Here is a 21,264-nt window from a genome sequence, read left to right on the forward strand (position 1 = left end):
ACCCCGAAGGTGGCTGTGCTGGGGGCTGAGTTGCAGAGCCAGACAGACCCTCTAGTCATGACACGTGGCCCTCGAGCTGGCGTAGCAGATCAACAAACTGCTGGTTGATCTCTCTCTGCACCACGACCCCGACCTGGCAACGAGTGACAGGTGCCTGTCTGCGCCCGCTCCCGGCGAGGGTGAACCCCATCCCCTGAGGCAGTTACACCTGAAGGTGGTGCAGGACCAATAGACAGGGATGTCCTGGGTTGGGCTCCAGATATGCTGGTGCCCGGTGCCATGGCCAGCTGAGGTGGGACAGGTGGGTCCGCTGGGACTGGCCTTCCCAAGCGTGCTATAGTGTTTAGATGTCATCATCATATGTGGGTTAGTAACAGTCAACACTTTCCAGGGTTAGGTATAACAGCATGCCTAGATATTCCCATTAACCCAGACACCAGATACGGGACAGTTGCATAGCGAACAGAACACATGCATATATGGGACCACAGTGGCAATAAGAACAGCATGCAGGTACATTGAAGGCACCATGCCACCAATGTTAGAGTAATTCGATATAGCACATGTATGGGAACCATTAAAATATTTATCAAACTATTGGTCAGTATCAGAACATAGGTGTCATTACATACCAGTTGGGGTGGGTATGTTGATTATTGTTGGAAATATGATGTGGGGGGGGGAGATGTCAATTAACAACTAGTATATTCCTGTAGTCCACGTTACTTTCCTAGTCAGTGCTGTTATCTGTATTTTACAAGTCTTACTACACTACCCTATAGCCTTGGTTTGGACAGTGATATGGCTGTTGTTATCATTACACATGAACTAGTTTTACCTGCAGTATACACCTCTTACCTTGTATACCTGTGGAGGGAATGTTTGTTAACACTAACTAACTGTATACATACTCCCAGATTCCAGGTTGATGTTTTGTACTATGCTATCCAACTCTTTCTGCACAGACTCTGGCCATGTGTTGACCACATGCTGGTATGCCTGGACATATCTAGAATATTGCCCTCTTCCACCTTTAGTGACCTGACACACACACATATACATGCTTTCCTACACAGTTATATTATGTAGCACAGTGTGGGTGACAGTGATCAGTGATACTTTATTACTCAGAAAAACTGCAACGCTCACAATTCCCTACAATACCAGAGTGAATAGTACCAGTACAGGTTATAATCTTTGGTATTTCTCAGCACAGTGTTTGTATCCGACGTACCTGTGGGAGCAATGTTTGTTAGCACTACCTGACTGTTGCCACACAATCTTCCAGATTACACATTAGTATTATGCACATACATCTCAATCTGTTACTGTACACACACTGGTCACAGCTTGACAACATGGGAGTGTAGATTGGACATAGTGTAGATGAAATATTACTTATTATTTGCTTTTTCATTTTTAACGTTTGTGGAATTTTCAATAAATTTATTGTGGAGATACCTACAGCGATTCCTTGGTCTTTGGGCACTATCGTTCTGGTTTATTGGTTTGACTCTAGTGCCTTTGCTGCCTTGTTTGTGAAATATTACTCTCCTAACAGTTTGGGGGTTGCTACAGTGACAGGTTTGTTCTCATAGGTGTTTGACAATCACTTGTATTCTCTGTCTGCAGGCTAAACATCTGGGATCATCCCACAGACTTACTAGGGGGACAGGCAGCAGATATGGGCCCATACACTGGACATTCTGGCCTCACCTGTACAGTTGTGGCGTATGATTCTGTATGCAGCTTACATCCACTCCCAGGATTCAGACCATGGATGTGTCTGCTACAACTTAAACACTGTCCATCACAGTTGTGTCTGCTATATAGATACTGCTGTATATCTCCTGTATGCTTTCTGTCTTATTAATACCCTGTGCCTTTGCATTCTGACCTTGTATTACAACACTCTTATACAGATTTCCTAGACAGTTATATGTTGTAGGACAGTGTGGGTGACAGTGATGTGTAATACCTCATTATTCAAAGCAATTGGATCAGTCGCACTGCCATACAATACCAATGTAAACAGTACCAGTACTGGGTATCATTCTTGTATTGCTGGGCACAGTGTTGGTATCTGACAGACCTGTGGGAGAAATGTTTATTAGCACTACCTGAATGTTCCCACACACAGCACCAGATTCTACATTACTATTATGCACATACATCTCACTCTGTTACTGTACACAGTCTGACCACAGCTTGACAAGTTGGGGTGTAAATGGGACATATGTGGCTTCTTAGTCTCATAATGTATTGGGGAGTTGCTAGTGTGCCAGCTTTGTTCTCAAAGATGTGTGTCAATCAGTCGTATTTCCTGTTTGCTGCCTATACATCCGGGATCATCCCACTGATTTCCCCAGGGGGACAAGTTGATAGGCAACAGATATGGGCCACTTTACTGGACATTCTGGACATATCTGTACAGTTGTGGGGTATGATTCTGTATGCAGAGTACTACCACTGGCAGGATTTGAACCATGGCTGTCTGTGCTAAAAAAACAACAGTTCACATCTCAGTTGCATGTGCTATTTGGGTTTTGTTGTTTGCATTTTCCCTGTTTACTGTCTGTGTGTCTCTCAGTTGTACTACATGGCCTCTGGGGATTGCACCTGTCATATACAGGCATTCCTACACATGCAATTTATGGTGCACGGTGTGGGTAATAGTGCTTAATACAACAGTAGAATTACATGATTGTGAATCTAAATTACCATATGATACCAGAGTATACATATGCAGTCCAGCAGTTAGACCTTTATTGTCAGGCTATTACACTTTTATTGACATACAAACAATATGAGACTCTTCCTGCCATATTCTCTAGTGTATGCAGTACTTGTATTGAACAATACAGGTTTTATACAGGCAATTAATTTGCTACTACTTTTAGTTTTATTTCCTATGACAGTAAATGCATGAATATTACTGACCTGCCTCGTGTTGCAACCTCGCCAGGTGACTGACGTGGGCCTCCTGGTTTTCAGCCTGCTCCATTGCAGCTGTGGGGGACATAAGAGGAATATTTAGCCATATCTATCCATGATATACCTGAGCTGGCAATTATTACACATATAGTGGGGTGATACATGCACACAAATGGAACATCCCCTGCCTCTCTAGCCTCTTGGATCCACTCTTCCAAGAGGTCCCCCTTACGCCATTTCAAGTCGGCATAGTGATATCTGACCTGCTCACCAGTTCGGGGTATGCCAGTTTCACTGGTGAGGTCACGGGCGAGACGGTCCCAGGCCTCCACCTTATATTGGGAGCCCTGGTACTGGCCCTGCAACAGTCTCTGATCATGTCTTTGACAAGGAGTCCTGCCATGACTTTGGACTCCCGGATGCCCCAGCACTGTGCCCAAAAGTGCACACCTTCTCCTCTTACTGCCATTGTGCCTGCAAGGGGAAGCTATAACCAGTTATGAGATGTATTCCCGCCTCTTGGGTTTAAGTAGGGCCGATTTCCCACACTTTTCCATGATTGGCCAGCTTTGAAAAGGCTAGGCTATGGGCAAACCTGCTTACCTAGGGCTGGCATTGTTTAAAGTGGTATAACACTGGGCATATTGAGTTAGCTGGCCTTCACATTGCTTTCACCTCCTAATCTGGCATGTGCAATGCTTAGCGTTGCTTACATTAGACTTTGAATTATAATTCCTTTTTGGCATTGAGTTATTATTCATTACACCTTATATGTTTGCCTGGTATCCATGTTTCATGTGTATGTGCACTGTATGGGGTCCTTGTGATTTATTGGGGACTTTAATACAATTACAATTACACTTAACTTCTGGCCTTACTGTTGTACTCCGGTTCACATATTTATGCTATGTAGTGGGTTAAGGCACATATGTCTGTATACTGATTCCTGTTACAGGTTCAGTTTGGTGTTACTATGGCGAAGACTTGTTTGCATATACCTCATTCTTCTGTACTTCTGTGATGGCTTGTTGGTTAACTACTGTGACTATGGTGTATAGGGTCCTGGGTTAGAAACCTGCATGGCTGTTTATTTTGTTGATGGGCAGAACAAGGGCTGTTGGATACAGCATGATTAAGGCACTTTTGAGCATTTGTAAGTGGGTTTGCATGGGTTTGCGCAATGGTAAGCACTGCTAAGCTGCCGTTACATATGCTTACAGAGAGTTAGCTTCAGAATTGCTTAGTGCATTGCTTTGTGCCATGCATACGGGATTAAACTCACTTACTAGTGCTTAAATATGCTTACTACTGCTTATTGGTGCTAAAACCTGCTTATTAGTGCTTTATTCATTATGACACTGACACATCATATGTGCATTTACTGAGGTACTCCAGTTCATAAAAATATGTTATTTAGTGGGTTATGCTAAATAAATATTAGTCATAGTGTGCTTTGTCATGGAAAGTGCTGCAGTGGGACTTGAACTGGGAATGCCTGCTCATAAGGTGAATGCTCTGCCCACTACACTATTGCTATGCTGCTTCATTTACATATAGCTTCCTTGTTATCCTCTTCAGCCATTTAAGCTGCAATAAACGTAGCTAAGCAATGGGCACAACCGCACACCTACAGTTAGCTTTAATCAGATTTTAAATAAAAATAATACATTATTTGTTCATTTTATTTGTAATTACTTGCTGTTGTACATGAGGGGGAATGTTGGTGGGGATATGCGGACAACTATGAGCAGTCTTGTTCATTTCTTACCCCTTTCTGCTGTTCTTCATTGTGGGGGTGCATATATTTTGAGAGCTCTGCTCTCAGACACGCCCTCTGTACTCTTACATGCTCCTTGTAAGATTAGGAGTTCAAGCAGCACGCCTCATTACTATGCATGGTGCGCTGCTGTCCTGCTCCTAAATGGCCGCCTCCATGCAGGACTAAGCTAATCCTGCACGGAGGAATAGTGAATCCGGGGATTAAATTTGGATAAAGCAGAGAAAGAAAATTTAACAGTCATATATTTTACATATATGGAATAGCTTCTGGTTAGCAAAGCAGAAAATACATAAAACATAGAGAATTGATTTTCTCAATGTTCATATCTGTTCGTGATCACAGTTTTATTTAAAAACTAAAGCATTCCTATTGCAAACAAGCAGTTTCAGACAAATATTGCACAAGCTATGCCTGTACACCTCATTATAACGTTTATGAATTCATCCCATAATATCCTCCCAAAGAACTACAATCAACTGAGACGAAAATAAGTTCAGTTTTTTGACTCTCACAGTCTTGTTTAAGCACACTGTTTTCAACAGTTCTGCCTCCACATCTGTTTTGCTTCTTCTTTTGTTTTCATGCTCCTTATTATTTTCCTGTTTCTCTTTTTATGTTCCTGTTATTTTCACTACTTCTTTCTTCTCCAGAATATGAGTTCCTCTTTGATTATTTCATCTGCATTAGTGTTTTCTTTATTTGATAAGTTAAGCAAGTACAAGATCATCTCTTTGTCCTCCAGTAATCCATTGGTCAGGATGCCCTCTCTCTCTGATGGTCCATGCTATGGTCGAAGGCCTTGTCAGAACCAGATGAAACGTGACTGTGCTGGAGGCAGTTTCTACATCAATGTCATTACTAGTCTGTCTGGAGTTGTTTTGATCAGCAGGCTACATTTTCATGTGCTCAAGAACTGTTGTCTGTCCTGTGTCATCTTGTGCTGATGAGGATGTGGAATTGTGCATTCTGTTAGACTATCATCTTCTGGTGGATCAAAATGGGCTGAAGTGTATATGTGGTGTAGCATGTCAGGAGATGAAATTACTTCATAAATAATCATAATAAAATGTTCCTGTGGGGGAGGTAAACTGACTTTCCACTGTCTGTATTTTCTGCCATTACATGGTGGCATTGAAGAGGATGCAGCTTTGCTCTATTTCCATGCTGTCATCTTTGTTTTGTGATTTTACTACATACAGCTGGCATCAGCTTCTATTTTTTCTTCAGAGAAAACTTTCTGCCTTTCTAGAGTAAGGAGCAAAGTAAGAATTCTTATTTGGTATTTGTAACACAGCTAAGTGCTAGTACCTGCAGTCTGGTTGAATTTCTGTTGGTTGGTATTTCACCTATTGCTGCTTTTAAGGAGGCAGTCATACTGCCTCTGGACACAGTGCAAAACAATAAAGCTTACAGAAACGTATGCATGACAGTGTCACTCAGCATTATCACTGGCTTTTAACTTTATTGTGTTTGGGATGCAGGTTACCATACTTGGAAACACTGTTTATCATTGTGGGGTTAGTTTATACTGCATGCCATTTCAGCTATGACACATCAGTTTTTCCTAACTCCATGATTAGAAACAGTGTTATTGTTTACTCTTTTGCATCCGTAAGTAGATCTGGGCTCGGTATTCATAACCATTATGTGAAGAGCTGTACAAACACTTTGTTTCATTTAGGAAAACACAATTTGTTATTTTTTTTAAACAAGAAACATCTTTATTAAATTAACACTTATGACATAGCAATAATACTTTTATATACATGAAAACAAACCATATTGACACAATCCCGGTTGCTACCATTTTACATCACAAACCATGATGACATAATTCTAGTTGCAAAAATTATACATCACTTATAATCTACCCAATCATTGTCAGTCAAACATTATATAGCTCATTCAAATCCTGCCTTCTTTTAAACCTCATTCCTCCCCTGTATGTATTGTTCCCACAATTCCCATTTTGTTTCCTATGTAATTTGCTCCTACCCTTTTTTAACTATCTCAATTCCAGTTGTTTTATCTGTTACTATATTCACTACTTCTAGTACAGTTGGTTTAGACTTTAATTTCTTTTTTCTGGTAATTGATTTTTTGGCAGCCATCATAATTAGATTCACCAAGGTCTTACTATGTCTAGACAATTCTGATTCTGTATCATAGCTCAGAAAAATAATTTCTCTAGTTACATCAATTTGCTCACTCAGCATCTCTGACAGAGTAGTCTGCAGGAAATTTTTAAAGTCTGTCAACTCATTACACCCACGAAAATATGTTCCCAATTGCCTCTTTCTTTTCCATCACACCTCCAAAATTTGCTGTCTATCTGAGGAAAAAATTATCTGGAGTCTACTTGAGGTATAAAAATATCTATGTAAACATTTCAAAGCAATAATCCTCAAATCTTTCCAGAGTTTGTTGCATATTTGGGAGATAGAAATATACCTCCGATTTCTCTTAACAATCCTTTATAACCTCCTCTGATTGATTCTTATAGTTATCACGCAATATTTTACATGTTCTACTAACAATTCTTTTTTTAATGACAGCTTCTGTTCTAGAGTCTATTAAAAACTCTACCAGTGTTGGTCTTTCATTTATAACCCTCTATTTTTTTCTCTTTACCTATACTCTGATATCAGTGCTAAACCTAACCAGCCTTATTTGCAAGGCCATGGAAAGAATCATCATGGATCTTATCCACAAGGACATAGGCAGCCTTCAAACCCTTGACCTGACCTGGTATGGTTTCATCAAGGGTACATCTTGCTCATTAAACCTAGTGGACTTCTTTGACAATGGCACCAAAGTCCTGGATGAGATCAAAACAGTACATACCACCAATCTTGATTTAACCAAGGCCTTTGACACAATCTCCCATTCAGGTATCACAGAGAAACCCTCCCAGCTGGGGATTCATAGGTTCATAGGCAGGTACTAGGCTATCGGCCCTGGGGCCTATACAAACCTACCCAAAAAGTTACCTTGGCTTTCGCCACCTAAGAAAATTATTTTCCTGTGCCCCTGTCGAGCAGAGCAACAGAGGTGATCCCCGAGGTGAATTTCCTAATTTCCATCCAATCATCAAGATTTTTCTTGAAGAGTGCTAATGAGGAACTTTGTTTGATATAGGTAGGTAGTTTGTTCCAGAGTATGGGAAGTCTCTGGGACAGGAATCTATAGCTCCAGCAGGTTCTGTTTATTGTGGGGAGAAGGTTTATGTCCCTAGAGCATGTAGCTCAGAGGGATTGGGAGTTCTTTAAGTGGAGCATGTCCAACAGCTCTGGGTTTGACATAGCTTTGTATGTTAGACAGAGATCACCTCTGAGTAGGCGATATGCGATGGAGTAAAGCTGGAGTTTTTTCAGACGGCCTGTGTAGGGCATCTGTTTGAGGCTGGTAATCCTCTTTGTGAGGTATTTCTGCATCCTTTCAAGTTGTTGTAGATGTGTTGTGAGGTACATATCAAAAGGGGCATTGTACTCTATAACAGGTCTAATGTGTGAAGAGTAGAGGGGAACAATGACCTATTTTTTCCTGGATGAAAAACCTTTTGTGATGAGGTGTGCCACGTAGAAGGATTTCCTGACTACTGTGGTGATGTGATTATCAATGGAGAGACTACCGTCAACCTGTGTCCCAAGGTCTCTTATCACACTTTCAGTGTTAAGTAGACTACCACCTATGTGGTAGCTTATGGGTACAGAGTTTTTACCAAAGAGGATGACAATGCACTTTTTGGCATTGAGCTTGAGGCCATGGCTTTGACATCAGGCATCTGTCTCAGTGAGGCCCTTTTGTAGGATGTCCACATTGTTAGGGGTTTCAATTATGGCTCCTAGTTTGCAGTCATCTGCGAACTTCATTAGCCAAAGACCTTCTGTGTAAGCCTGTACTTCAGAAAAGTAGATACCAAACAGGAGAGGACCCAGGACAGAACCCTGTGGTACTCCACTTGTCACTGGTCTGAAGTCAGATTTGGAGTCTGCAACTTTCACAGTGTGGGTTCTGTCAGTGAGCCAGTTGGCAACCCATCTTGTGACATAGGGATCTATACCTAGTTTAGTGAGTTTATCTATAATTCCAGAGTGGGGGATGGTGTTAAAAGCCTTGGCGAGATATAGATAGGCTGTGTGAACCACCTTACCCTCATCTATGACTTTGGTGACTGCTTCAAAGAAGTCAGTCAGGTTTAGGAGACATGATCTGACTTTTACAAACCCAAACTGGGTGGGGTCCAGAGTTTGGAGATTACCAATGTATTTGTTTATAAGTTCCATGATGATACATTGCATGGCCTTGCAGACCAGGCTCATCAGGCTAATGGGGTGGTAGTTCCCAGAGTTCGTGGTGGCTCCCCCTTTGTGGAGTGGGATAACTGCCGCTGTGCACCATTCAGTGAGCACAAAGCCTGAGGTGAGGCTATGATTGAACATGATGCTTAGGTGGGGTGCCAGTTAATTCTGTAGTTTATGTAGAACGCAGCCGGGGATGTTGACAGGTCCCATGGATGCTGTGTTCTTGGTTTTAGAGAGTGTGTATTTTACCTGTGCAGGAACTTTGCATTCTTCCGGTATAGAGATGGGCCCTTTAGGGGGTGAGGGGGGGCAAAGTTAGCACTGAACCTATCTGCCAGGATGTTGGCAATATCAGTTGGTGCTGTATATTTAGTGCCATTGTGCTGTAACTCAGAGCAGATCTGAGTGTTGCCATTGAGATTCTTTTCCCATATATTACTAAATGGGTAGCAAACTGGCTCACTGACACAATGCACAATTTCAAAGTTTTGAAGTCCACCTCCACCAGATGACCAGTTAGTAGTGGGGTACCACAAGGATCTGTGTGAAGCCCTTTACTGTTTGGAATTTATTTCTCTGAAATCCAGGCAAAGGCAGATGGCCTGTAATCTAGGTGCAATCAGAGAGTCAACCAATGATGTTAACATATTACAGAAAGGGCTGGCACAGACAAATGACTGATGCCAACTCACAGACTAAAACTTAATGAGAAAAAAAACTCATTATTCATTTCACAAAGAAGTACCCCCTGCTAATTATGATACAGATAGCACCCCTTTAAGCTCAAATTCAGTGGTGTGAGACTTGGGAACACAGGTTGATAGCAATCTAAACTCTGATCACCATGTGTCCTTAGTGGTAAGAAAAGCATTCTACATTTCACATCTCATAAAAAAGGGCATCACATCCAAGACCAGGGAGGTCATAGCTCTGCTGTACTCAACCCTTATCAGACCACTAATTGAGTACAATGCTCCCTTCTGTATGTACCTCACCAGACACCTGCAGCAGCTGGAGAGACCACAGATGTTTCTAACTATGAGAATCCAAGGCCTCCAAAACATGAAAGTCTGAAAGTCTGAAAATCATGGAAAGACTGAAAGCCATATTACTGCACTGTATCATACAGGCTGCTGAAGCTAGCCTTCAGAGCAGTCTTGGACCCTGCCCTAATGGAAGTGATGCACGTCCACAAATCAAATGGGACAAGAATAACTCATTCCGGGGATCTCAACTTAGCATGTGACATTAACAGAACTTGCTAGAGACACAGTTATATCTCCCAGCAATTGACACTCCTCTGGAATAAGCTCACACTCCATGTGAAGCAAGCCCCTCAATGACCATATTCAAATGCAGCCTTGACAACTGGATGGGTGACCATAAATTCACCCTGGAGGGTGGTACCTATGTCCCTCATGGGCAGGGGCAGTTGGTGCTGATCACAGAATCAATCTGTTATCAACAACCATCTAACTATGGTCAATAAGGGTACTCAAGTTATTACACAGCTAGACTTGTAAAGGCCCTAGGGACATTAGCCTAGTAACCTTGTATGAACCTATGAACCTATGATAGGGAAGGCAATCTCTAACCTGCAGTCCCAATAAATATTTGGCATCTTCCCATTCTATTACCTTTCCCTCTCTAGTTATTTGCTCCCAATACCTTGATGCCTTTGTCAGTTTTCTCCAATAAATTCCAGCCCCCTCTTGCCTATTGTCTGTATCCCTAATTGCAGTCATCCCTATCGACAGGATCTCCTTTCTCCATTCCCATGTTGGCTTAGTTCTTAGAATACTTTCTGCTACTTTATGAATATAACATTCTCTATGATTACTGATATTCTCCGTAAAGGTCTGCAACCAAAATACAAGTCTTTCATTGTTTCTTGAGCTCCCCCCTGTTTCATCATCACCCATTTCCACTTTGAATTATAGTTTTCTGCTTGTGCTATGTATAGGAACCTTAACTGTCTTGCTCTGAAATACCCTTTCAAATCAGGTAATCCCAGTCCACCTTGTTCTATGGGAAGAATCAGCGCTAGGCACTGTGGTACCTACTTCATTCCTAATCCCACTTCAAGACCAATGGCTGCTGCACTCTACCATGCTGCATGACATTGTAACACAGAACAGCAGGGAAAAGCAATGCAGTAAAGTAAATTTTCTATGTGTCACTAAATTAACTTTCCCCATTGTGCTGTGCTCTACCATCATGCCTGGCTATGATTCATAAATATTTCACAGCCATTATTTATTTATTTATTTTGACATTTGTTTACCAGGTTATTCTGACTGGGCAGACACCGAGGGAGAAAAGCTCCAGTAATTTTTTTTTTTATTACAATTCATGGATCGACAGCAGTTAATTACATTCAGCTGAATTACATTCAGTTTTTAAGAAAAAAGTACACAACAATGTAATAAAAAGTACCTTACATTAGGCAGGACAGTAGACCTAGGTCATTGCCCTTTTCTGGCAATGAGGGGATCTCCTGCTGTGTGTATTTCATGTGGGTGGTAGCTTTGTGGCATGTCTATTGGAAAGGCAGGGAAATGTGCTTGTGGTAGCAGGCTTGCTTGCATCATAGGAAAGGATGCTGCAATTAAAGGTTTTTACGTATGTGCAAAAGATGACATGATTGTTTATTTCTTAACATTTTTAATATGTTATTTAATTTGTTCATGTTGAGCAACATATTAGCAGGGAAACGAGGTTGCTACACTGCCAAGTGCAATACCATCTGGTTGTATGCATGTGGAGTCATGTTGTCGAATCATGTAGAATCAAGGAAGAGGGGGCATTTGCATATGTACTTCATGCGCAGAGTACTGTATTTACACAATGGGATAAGAGAATGTACAGTGTCTTACACTATTGCATACATTCCTCTATTAATTACAAAGGGCCTAAGAACACCATTCTGTGGTGTACCAGCCTTATGTTTTGGTGTCTAGTGATAATGACACTGGCTAGGAAGACTTCCAGTTTGTCTCATTTGTCCATATAGCCTATAGAATAATGCACGTGTTCTTGTAGAACTGCAGCCATCTTATATACACTCTGAAGACTGGAGCAGTGCCTTGACCTAAGTGCAAACTGATTTGGAATCCTGTCTCAGGTGTTGAACCATCATAAGTGTTTTAACCTGCTTTATAGCTGTTTGATCCTTCCCGATATTTTTAACAGACTTTGACTTGTTCAAATAGTATGTTCAGGAAGCAAAGATCTTTGATGACATGGAAAATATTATTCATATGACTCAGTTCATCAAATACAATATAATTTTACCAATGTGTGGGCAACTTAGAAGCTATTTCAACTGCTTGACTATTTGCCACAAAATCAATCACCAAAACCAAACTCACTTCTGTACAGGGAATAACAGTCTACAATCAATTCGTACTCACAGTTAACCACAATAACTATAATATTTCAGTCTTTCAGTAAGATAGATTGATTTTATTTTTCCAAAGTGGTACCGTCTAGATTGACTGTATCAAATGTGTTTGGTTATGGCTATTGACTCAGACTTGTCTGTAACCAATTAAATAGACTGAATCTTGAACAGTATACTGTGAAAAGACATTCCAAATGCTGTGTTTTATGGCCAAAGAATAAAAACAGAATGGTAATATGTACTTCATCTTGATCTACATACTGAAAGCATGTTTCAGAAAAATCAAATGCAAACTATAATGTGTTTTTTCTGTGGAACACAAGCCTCCCTGTACCTCCATGCAGTTGGAATGTTCTCCCAGTATCCATACTGCTTAAATATGCCAACTCTATGGCTTCACAGACTGAGACAAATTCAGACAAATGAAAAAACTTCATTTAGCAAACATTGTTTCTTTTCTTAAAAATGCCTCAGAAATTCCAAGTTTTGGAATGCACCTTGTGATATTATATGCAACATAGTACTGCACATCTTTGGACAAAGTCCTAGTAAAGTATTTCTTGTCATTTTATAATATTTTAATAAAATTGTCAAAATCAATAGACTCATTCATAACTTATTCTGGAGTCTACTGAAGCAGATAATTCTTGTTAATAAACATGTAACCAAAACTAAATGTGCAGGCAAATACTTCAATCTATTTGTTGTTGCTTGTCTTTCGGCTTTTCCTGGTTAGGGGTCGCCACAGCGGAACTCCAGTCTGCTAATGACTGGTAGTTAGTTTTTATGGTGTTGAGTTGCCAGCCCGATGCCCAACCTTCAACAAAGGCATGCCCATTCAACACATGTCTTTCAAACACCCACTCAATCGCAGAGAGGACATGTAGACTCCACACAGAAGGCACTCCCAACCCAAGCCGAGAATCGAACGGGAGAACCTCTTGCTGTGAGGCAACAATGCTATCGCTGCACCACCATGACACTATTAACAAGCAGTATTGCTTCAAGTTGCATTGTAAAAAGAAGCAGTTTAGATTTTTCACTGAAGCAGAAATAAGAAAGTTATTTACTGAGAAAATTTAATTATTTGCAACTGCTGTTTCTCGGCAAAGTACTAAATACTATTTCTGTCTCTTTTTTTGACTCATGTTCATTCCTACCATTTCTGTATAAAATTTAACAAAAAAAAAAAAATATGTATGATATTATACAGTTTTTAGATTTATGCTTGAGAATTTCCTTCTTTGTATACTTTGCTATTTTTATTTTACTGTATCCATTTGAATGTTATGTAACTCTTTTATGTAACTGTTTTGTGGAGATTTTCTCCTCGGGTCTCTGCTGAAAAGGGGTCTATACCCAGTTGGACTAACCTGGTTAACAAATGTCAAATCCCAATTCCTGTTATGACTGTGCTGTATGTTATTTGTACATTTCCCTCTGCTATCTTTTCCCCATTTCATACTATCATAGTCATCTATTTCCACACCAGTATAACAGCAATAACAGTGATCATCTGATTTCAATCACTTCTTGAGCTGTCTCTGTATATATATATATCTATATATATATATCTATATATATATATATATATATATATATATATATGAAGAGAGAGAGTTGTATACATGCACACACATACACACACACGTGTGTGTGTGTGTGTGTGTGTGTGTGTGTGTGTGTGTGTGTGTGTGTGTGTGTGTGTGTGTAGTGTCTGTTATGTATATGTCTATTTTATATATATATATATATATATATATATATATATATATATATATATATATATAGATAGAAAGAAAGATACAGATAGAGATATACATACAGTATCGTACAAAGGACTCCACTTCAATATGGCAGCCCTAATGCATGCCCCCCGTTATTGTGTTATGATAATACATGCAGGAAAGACTTTCTTTCTGTCATGTATGAATTGTCACATCTGACATAGTTTTATATAGATATATATATATATATATATATATATATATATATATATATATATATATAGTTTTATATATATATATATATATATATATATATATATATATATAGTTTTATATATATATATATATATATATATATATATATATGGTTCCCTATCAAAAGCCTGAAACACTATAAGCCTGAAAATCAAAATCCTGAAAACTATAGACTGAAAGACCAAAATCCTGAAAGACCAAAATCCTGAAACTCAAAATCCTGAAAACACAAAATGGACATACTGACATCATTGTGGCTTTGCTATTGTTAGCCCTGTGGTGTTGGGTCATGCGTTGGGTTCAGGTAAGTGTGTGGTTGGTTTTATGTTAGGGTTAGGGACGGTTTAAGTGAGTTAGGGTTAGGACACAGGTTAGGCATGTATGCAATAGTGACAAATATTGGGGTTAGGGGCGGTTTAAGTGAGTTAGGGTTAGGGCGCGGGTCAGATGAGTGTGCAATAGTGACGGACCTTAGGGTTAGGGTTAGGGTCAGGGTCAGTTGGTAGATATTAGTGTCTTTATAGTGATATACTAGCATTATTTGTGCTTTCAGGATTTTGAGTTTCAGGATTTTGGTCTTTCAGGATTTTGGTCTTTCAGTCTATAGTTTTCAGGATTTTGATTTTCAGGCTATATATGTGTGTGTGTGTGTGTGTGTGTGTGTGTGTGTGTGTGTGTGTGTGTGTGTGTGTGTGTGTGTGTGTGTGTATGTGATGCTTTGGGGACAGCTGACATGAAGGGCTTTGACGCAAGACCACAGGCTCATTGGGGTTTAACCTCTGCCAGGCATTTGTAGTGAAATTTATTTACATTAAATTGTTTGTAATCTTGATCATTCTCTTCTATAGTTTTGGTATTCTCATACGTAGCATCAGGAATATTTAGGTATTCGGTATCAGTGTAGTGTTGCAGGATGGTAGATGCTCTTCACTATGCTGCCCAAGTCATTTGAAATTTCAGAGCTAATATTCTGAGTAAAAGTGCCTAAAGTCCTCCCTATAACAATAACATAACATCACCTTGTAGCAGTGAGCTGAGCTTTGGAATTCTGTATTCACACTTTATTCTTTCATAATACTATGACTGAGAAATTGCAAGTCTTTCACTTGTGGTTGGGGGACATCTCCCAGTCATCACCATTCAACTTATAATATTATTTTCTCATCTGCATGTTGTGGCATATCTTCTTCTTCTTCTTCTTCTTCTTTCGGCTGCTCCGTTAGGGGTCGCCACAGCAGATCAACTGTTTCCATTTCTTCCTGTCCTCTGCATCTTGCTCTGTCACACCAACCACCTGCGTGTCCTCTCTCCCCACATCAATAAACCTTATCTTAGGCCTTCCGCTTTTCCTGTTACTTGGCAGCTTCATCCTTTGCATCTTTTTCCCAATATACTCTGCATCCCTCCTCAGCACATGTCCAAACCAATGTAATCTTGCCTCTCTGGCTTTGTCTCCAAACCTTCCAACCTGGGCTGACCCTCTAATATACTTATTTCTAATCTTGTCCATCCTCGTCACACCATATGAATGTGTTTAATTCCTTGACTTGCTCCCCAAGGAAAATTACACTTTCAAAGAGGCATTTCACAAGGTTGCAGGACTTCTAATAGTGCTAGATATTGCAAATTACAGTTATAATGGTATAAAAAATCAAATGGGCTATAAAGTTAATGAAGTAAAACCTCTCACTCAAAAGCTAGGTGTTGTGTGATGCTGTCCGCAGCATCATGAAAGTCTGTGTCCAGGCATTTTTGGAACATACATGATACACATAAGGTAAATGACCGACCTGTGTCTGGCAGCTGCTGCACTGGTTTAAGGCTAAGAGCTGTTAGTGGACTACTACCTGTGGTACAGAATGTGATTCCCTCAACCTTCATTTACTTACTGTGTGACCTTGAACAAATCATTTAACCAGAAAGTGCTTTGGGGCAATATGGAATTTTGGCTGTGCTCTTTAGTGGTCTCTGAAATGTATGCTTAGCAACTACTTATGAACCTAAACATTTTCCAAGGGGAATGATACCAGAAAGACATGCCAGTGGACAGGACAGAAAGGGATGGTGCACCATGCACACAAATGGAAAGACATGCCAGTGGAAAGTACACACCCAGGGCAAAAAGGGATGGTACACTATGGACACAAACAAGTGAATAAAAGACAAATCAGCAACAGTGCAAAGGATGAGTGGAATGTGGGTGGGAAAGGCAAGATGGAATAGTAAGGATGGTGAAGTAAATATATCCATTGACTTCCAGGAGTTCTAAATGTTGGTTATCTGCTACAACCATGGGAAGTAATTTTAATCCTTATTTTCTACACCATCTCTGAGGACAAGTATATTAAGACTGTCAGTCAACCATAAAGCATGAGGAATAATGACCGGTTTTCTGCCTTTCCTATAAAGCCAGTTCAGGTGCCTAAAGGTCTCTCACAGTTGTGTGCTCCTCATCTCTCCCATACTGAAAAAATAAAATGTTGATTAGGTGCAGACATCAAGCAGCGGGATGCCTGAAGTTCTTATACCCTTATCCTTCTAGTGACAATGTCACTGGCCATTATGAGACTGTTGATACAGATTAGGAAGTACCACCCATGACCAGCAAGGACTGCAGTCCCATTTTTGGCACCAAAGCAATGTCTGCTGTGCTTATCAATAGCATTGCATATGGCAGACAGATATGCAATATTTAGGAGACAGGTTTTATGTGATGTGAAACCCTATGTCCCACTATGAGCATGCATTCATATACTGCAAGATGGCCTTCCATACCTTCTCAAAAGCATAGTGAGTCCTGCATGGTATGTATATTTAAAACAAGATAGGCAATCTGCTGCTAAAACAACTGTCACAAGATTTCACCAGTTGTGTAACACACGTGACAGAAACACATGATGACAGAGAAATACACCAACTAGAATAGTGGTGCAGAAAAAAATAATAAAACCTTGGACTGCATACACTTACTGCACATGTGGTAACATGAAATCTGGTATGCTGTACTCTGGGAATTTGAATGAACTCTGGCATTTAGCCATTGGCATGTCTAGCAGTTAGCTGAAAACTGAGTTCCTGTAATCCAGGGTTTGATTCCCTCAGCCTTCATTTGCTTACTGTGTAATATTGAGCAAGTTACTTAACCAGGTAGCACTCTTGGTCTGAGTCTGAAAAAGTTGTATATGTATCAGTGTTCTACCCTACTTAGCAAATTCAAATAAATAAATAAACTCTGGAGGGGTGACAGTTGCTAAAGAAGCATGTGAAAATCTTAGCTGCCTGTCTATATGCTGGGTGGTACCCTTAGCGACATGATATTTATTTGTAGCAGGAACTGTTGAGTCTATGCCAGCAAGGTAACCACTGGCATCGGCACCTTTGTACTACAGCAATTCATGTGCCCTGCTAGCAAAGCCCAAGATACTCATTGCTAAATCTAAAAGTATTTTTGTGAGCTAGAAATAGAGACCTGTAATATCTATACTAGCCTCCTGGAATTGGCATGCACACATCTTGTACTACCTGCATTTTACTTCATGTAATCACACAAGCATTTCAAGGGTAAAAGGATCTTGACAGTGGTAGTCAGGCAAGCAATGCAGCACCTGTAAAGTCTGGCAGTGTATGATTGCAGTGTAGCTTCACTTCACAAAGCTATGTCCATCCAAAGGAAGGAAACTTGCCCCATTCCAAACATGTGCTCATGAGCTATGAGGAATGGAAGATACTCTGTACAGGGCAGAGGTCATTGTTGTTATTGTTTTTTTTTTTTTTCCACACTACCTTTGACAAATTTATGAACATTGGAGCTCCCCCCGCCCCCAGCCATTCACAACAGCATCTACAGATATGCTCAGCTGCATAAAGCTATACACTTTCTCTACCTATCAATGTTAATGTCTACCAGACAGACATTAGAAGTCATTAGCTGGCAGTTCCCCTCAGTCGGTACTGTGTATGTCCAGCTCAGTCATTCTGCATATTATTCTTTATTCTGCAGCTATATCCACATCCAATGACAGTTCAGAAATGTATGTAATATATTAACACATGTCATTTACATCCCCAAGGTACAAGGACTGTTTGCTGGCAGTGGGTATTATACCATCACTGTAATTTAACTGCTAATGTGGTTCCCCTTGACAGAGGTGATGGTATGATATCAGTGATAGAAGACTGCACCCATGTCTGACTGAACAGCATCATTCTGGGGCATAGATGTGGTATTCATTATCTTGGCTGTCAACATGACCCAGGAGACCCAAAAAAGTATTTATTTCTTTGAACATTGAAATGATGTTGTAATGTGTCATCTTTATCAGACATCCAAAAAATTGTTAAAAGTTAATATGGATGATGTGTGTGTGTGTGTGTGTGTGTGTGTGTGTGTGTGTGTGTGTGTGTGTGTGTGTGTGTGTGTGTGTGTGTGTGTGTGTGTACATTTAGAAAGGCCACTGAGAATGCCTTTTCATGGCTGGGCAACCCAAACAAACATCACTCCAACATTCCTGCATAAATACTTTGGGGGGAATTTAATGATGCCTACATAGTCTATTTTAATGTGTAGGCATCATGGCATGTTGCTTACACAAAAGTAAGCAGGTATGCAATCCAGCAAGTACTACTGAGTGGCGCACACGAGCGAGCCAACATGAGAAGTTGCATGGCATGTAAATCACCTCATAAACAGGTAAATCTCATGCAAATGAGGCAAGTAGAGAGATCCAGCAAGCAAATAGGCAGCCCTGCAAACCCTGTGTTGGTGTCCATAGTGCACACAAAAAATTCTGTGTACAGGATATCAGACAGACAACAGGGGCTGTAAAAATGCAGGTAGATGGGCAGAAAGGGCATAGCACATACAGATATGACCAAAACTATCCACTGTGTGTCCAAAAATGTAAGGGAAATAATTTTAAATAATTTTATTTTTTTAATGATCTGGGTATGCTTGTGCAGCATGCCACAGTACACAAACATGCTTTTGTGAAATAAAAAAAAGAGTGGAAAAAACATAATTAATAGTATGTGACAGAAATTTATTATAGGACTCCTGCATGAAGTATCTGCAATGGTAGAATGGTGCTGTTGCTAATGAGGCAGGGCCTGGGACCATGTAGTTTGCAGGCTGTGTGCATGGATCCCTATGCAAATGAGGTGGGGTTACTGAACAGCACAAATGGGTATCGGTGTCAGCATATCCCTTCTGTGTAGGCACAGATCCATGTTGATGTCTACAGAAGAGGTAGCTGACATCAAGAGGGGGTGTGTCTGTGGACTTGTAAGCTGATTGGAGCCCATCTGTACCTGTTTGCATGGCCCATCACTGTGCTCAGCAGGGGGGGTGTGTACACTGGCTGCTAAGCTTTATTTACCTTTAGGGAACACGTTTCTGCATGTTTGCATGGTGTGCCACTTTGCTGAGAGTATCTAAAAAGCAATGAAGTATTAGTTACTTGTGACCCTTGTTTAACTTAAACTAGGACCAGTAAACTATGTTAATGATATACTAGGCAGGTGGAATGCATAATAGGTAGCCAATCATACAATCAGCCCCTACACTAGAGCACTATAAAGTATGCATACACCATATATTCTGATTTTTTATCCATACTCTGCACCATTAGAGTACAGACTTGGGTATTTTAACTGAAAGAATGCTAGAGGCTGCTTCTGGTCTGCTACATCTGCATGTGTAGATGCTGAAGTCAGTGCTGCTGGTGGTGCTGCTGACAATAGGCCTAGGCAGAGAAGGAGAAGAGTGTTCAGGCCCAGGGTAACCTTCCAGGGGCTACATGAGCTGGAGATTGTAGAGTGCTAGAGGGTGGACAGGGACGTACTACAAGAACTCACTGAGCTTTACAGCCCTCAACTCAGACCCAGAGCAAACAGAGGGGAACCCATACCAGTGGAATCAAAGGTATGTATAGCCCTTAGCATAATAGTCACAGATACCTTCCAAAGACCAACTGAGGACATGATGGGGGTCTCACAGGCATGAGCATCCAGGATACTCCACTAGTTCCTGGATGCCATGCTACCACATGCTAGTGAGCACATTTATTTTCCCCTCACCCCTGAGGTAATGGCCAGCAATATGCAACATTTCTACCATGTAGCACATGACCCTGAGGTACTGGGTGGCATAGAATGCACTCATGTACACATCAAGGCACCACCTAGTGAGCAGGGTAGAATCTACGTCAACCCAATGGGTACAACTCCATCAACTGCCAGGTCATGTGCAATGCCCAGGGCCTTATCATGAATGTGTGTGCTGGCAGCCCTGGCAATTAATCCCAACTTTGATATCTGTCACACATCACAACTGTACCAGATGTTTGCTAGGGGGGACATCCCACATGGCCATATACTGGGGGATGCTGGCTATGCCTGGAACTGTGGATGATGACACCCATCAGAAATACACATGCACCTACCAAAGAATGCCATAAAGAGGCACACACACAAACTAGGAACATCATAGAGCATGTGTTTGGGCTGCTGAAGTCACAGTTCTGCTGCCTTGATATATCTGGTGGAGCCTTGCAGTACTGTCCAGCCACATGTACACATATGTTCACAGTATGTACCATGCTACACAATATGATCCTGCAGAAACAGCTGCAGTAGGATCAGCAAAGGGAAGGGATACACAACTCCCCACCAGTTCTTCGGTCACCACAGCCACACTCACAAGAGGACTCAGAGGAGGGGCCCCCTGATGATGTCCCTGTAGGCAGACGTAGGTGTCCCCAGTATGCCCTGGGATTGGGTAAGAGACAACGCATAGTACATTCACTGACAACCTAGGGTCCTAGGGACTGATACCTTACTCCTACTCACATACATATATTAAAA

This window comes from Protopterus annectens, chromosome 6.part0, assembly GCF_019279795.1.
Source record: "Protopterus annectens isolate FY-2018-M chromosome 6.part0, PAN1.0, whole genome shotgun sequence".
Taxonomy (NCBI): Eukaryota; Metazoa; Chordata; order Ceratodontiformes; family Protopteridae; genus Protopterus; species Protopterus annectens.